Raw genomic sequence first — 3,819 nt, 5'->3', positions numbered from 1 at the left:
CCCGTTTGCACAAAGACAAACGAGTGCTAGAACCCCCTGAGCTGATTTTAAGTGCCAGTCACGCAGTTCAGCTCCTTATGTGAAAAACCTCCTATGGGATAGTAAATATTTGGTGACAGGTCCTCTTTATGGAGACGTTAGGGGGCCCTATTAGTCCCCTAATGTTTCCTCTGCTTTCTAGTCAAGCCCATTGAGCACAGACTGTATTTGATCAGATCGCGTTGGCTCAGAACCAAGAGCTTTATGCTCAGGTTACTAGTGGTTCCTTGATGGTAGTTTGATCTCACACCCACATTGAGCATCAACGTAATGGTAAAAAAAAATTCTGCTGACCACCAATGTAAGGGGTCACTTCTCCACTGATCACCAATGTAAGGGGTCACTTCTCCACTGATCACCAATGTAAGGGGTCACTTCTCCACTGATCACCAATGTAAGGGGTCACTTTTCCAATGAATGTACTCCATTAAAGGAGAACTATGGGATAAGTGTTTTTCCCCATAGTTCTCTTAAGGGTCACGGAAGGACATATACTAGCGTCCTTCCGTGACCCAAAGCTCAGTATACCGCGAGCTACAGTAAAGGAAGAGCTACAGCTCGCGATATACTGAGACCGCCGCAGCCGGGACGGATGCCGACAATGCTGTCGAGATCCACCCAGCTGCGTGAATGACAGTGGACTCTGCCTATCTAGAGGCAGAGCCAGCTGTACCCACCCCCTCCCCTGCCCATTCCTTCAGTCAGCGCTGGAGGACGGGGGGGGGAATCCCTGCAGGGAGCCATGAGTGAGAGTCACGGCTCTCTGCAGGGAGATGATTGAGAAGTGAGCGAGTGATGGTATGTGTTCGCTCACTTCCCAATCTATAGAGCCGACGTGTGACAGTTTCATTGTCACATGTCGGCTCGAACTATGAGGATGAGTGATTTTCACTCACCTCATAGTTCACCTTTAACTATTAGAAAATTGATCAAACGTTCCAAAAACAATTTTTTTTCAAACAAAATTCCTCTGATGCATGTCCAGCTTTACTCCGCAATCCAGCAGGAGAGGAGAGTTAGCAGTGCCTGATATACTTCAAGGTGGAGCTGGACTTGGTGACTTTAGCTACCCAGCACCTTGGTGGGAAATTGTCCTTTCAATGTTAATATGTGGGCAGCTATACACTTTCAGTTCCCAGGCGGCGTGGCCCCTCACTGATTTGCAGCTGGTGCCGTAGCGGATGTTTTGGCCCTGCAGCTCCTATGTATGTTGTGCTCTGTGCTAAGTTCCGGCATGATGAAAGCCAGGGATGACATCATCTGCGACACGCTGGGATCTGATCTATTGAGCCAACGTGTGACAGTTTCATTGTCACACGTCGGCTCGAACTATGAGGATGAGTGATTTTCACTCACCTCATAGTTCACCTTTAACTATTAGAAAATTGATCAAACGTTCCAAAAACAATTTTTTTTCAAACAAAATTCCTCTGATGCATGTCCAGCTTTACTCCGCAATCCAGCAGGAGAGGAGAGTTAGCAGTGCCTGATATACTTCAAGGTGGAGCTGGACTTGGTGACTTTAGCTACCCAGCACCTTGGTGGGAAATTGTCCTTTCAATGTTAATATGTGGGCAGCTATACACTTTCAGTTCCCAGGCGGCGTGGCCCCTCACTGATTTGCAGCTGGTGCCGTAGCGGATGTTTTGGCCCTGCAGCTCCTATGTATGTTGTGCTCTGTGCTAAGTTCCGGCATGATGAAAGCCAGGGATGACATCATCTGCGACACGCTGGGAAGGAAAAAGCCCCTTTCAGAGGAACATTTAACCCTTCAAATGCTAGCATCCGAAGCCTACAGCAGCTGTGTGCATTGTACAGAACAGGAAATCACTGATTCCCAGAGGTGAGATTCCCTATTTTGGGAATAACCTAATTTAATGTGTACAGGATCATTATCGAATTTGGATACCTTCTCCAGTGACGCCAATTTAAGGGGTCACTTCTCCAATGATCACCAATGTAAGGGGGTCACTTCTCCACTGATCACCAATGTAAGGGGTCACTTCTGCACTGATCACCAATGTAAGGGGGTCACTTCTCCACTGATCACCAATGTAAGGGGGTCACTTCTCCACTGATCACCAATGTAAGGGGGTCACTTCTCCACTGATCACCAATGTAATGGGTCACTTCTCCGCTGACCACCAATGTAAGGGGTCACTTCTCCAATGATCACCAATGTAATGTGTCACTTCTCCAATGACCACCAATGTAAGGGGTCACTTCTCCAATGACCACCAAAGTAAGGGGGTCACTTCTCCACTGATCACCAATGTAAGGGGGTCACTTCTCCAATGACCACCAATGTAAGGGGTCACTTCTCCAATGATCACCAATGTAAGGGGGTCACTTCTCCAATGACCACCAATGTAAGGGGGTCACTTCTCCAATGACCACCAATGTAAGGGGTCACTTCTCCAATGACCACCAATGTAAGGGGTCACTTCTCCAATGACCACCAATGTAAGGAGTCACTTCTCCACTGATCACCAATGTAAGGGGGTCACTTCTCCAACTGATCACCAATGTCAGTGGGTCACTTCTCCAACTGATCACCAATGTCAGTGGGTCACTTCTCCACTGATCATTGATGTAAGGGCGTCACTTATCCAATGATCACCAGTTTAGGGGGTCACTTCTCCACTGATCACCAATTTAAGGGGGTCACTTCTCCACTTATCACCAATGTAAAGGGGTCACTTTTCCACTGATCATTAATATAAGGGGGTCACTTCTCCAATGATCACCAGTTTAAGGGGGTCGCTTCTCCACTTATCACCAATCTAAAGGGGTCACTTTTCCACTGATCATTAATATAAGGGGGTCACTTCTCCAATGATCACCAGTTTAAGGGGGTCACTTCTCCACTGATCATTAATGTAAGGGTGTCACTTCTCCACTGATCACCAATGTAAGGGGTCACTTCTCCACTGATCACCAATGTAAGGGGTCACTTCTCCACTGATCACCAATGTAAGGGGTCACTTCTCCACTGATCACCAATGTCACTTCTCCACTGATCATCAATGTAAGGGGTCACTTCTCCTCTGATCACCACATAGGAGTTGTTCAGTATGCCAGCTGTAAGCAGATCTTGTGACAGTCACGTGCAGAAAAACGTTGCAAATTTTGCTTCCTGGATGTGTAAAATATTCACATGCAGGAAGAAGATATCAGAATCGTAGGGGGTGGCAGCAGTTGTAACCAAATCTAGGCTACCCTCCCTGTCAATTCATAAACAATCTGCAGGGCCATTCACCCTGTAAATCTCTGTGAACGTTCGATTTGTGTGAATAGAGGCAAAAACGAACATTCTTAGTATATTTTCTTTTCTGGTGCAATGCAATACCACATTATGGCCACTAGATGAAATATTGATTTGTTTGCAGACCACTACTGGCTGCAGTATCTGTTCTGCCAACAATTTTCTACCTGGCTCCTGCAACAAAAAATGTAATAGCGAAATTGACTTTTTTTCGGGCCAGGTAGTGCCCACAGGGCCACCCACAGCTTTGGGTCACATTTACAGAAAACAGTGGAAATTGTATCCGTGTATGACCAGCTTTAGGTTTACGTAGGTAGGGTGAAGTTCCTATGTGTGAATGGAACTTCGCCCTACCTAAAGGCTGTAGATGACAAGTTGTTTCCCTGCCAGGAATGTTCTATACATGTAAATATCTGCAAACATTTGTCTTTCGTTGTTTATATTTTGTGGACAGTGCTTAATGCCGGAATGGTGAACACAAAGCCATTGGGACTTGTTTATATCGGCCAACTCAC

The sequence above is a fragment of the Nanorana parkeri genome, unplaced genomic scaffold, assembly GCF_000935625.1.
Source record: "Nanorana parkeri isolate BGI_ZX_2015 unplaced genomic scaffold, ASM93562v1 scaffold1079, whole genome shotgun sequence".
NCBI classification, from domain to species: Eukaryota; Metazoa; Chordata; class Amphibia; order Anura; family Dicroglossidae; genus Nanorana; species Nanorana parkeri.
Note: the sequence above shows the minus strand (reverse complement) of the source record.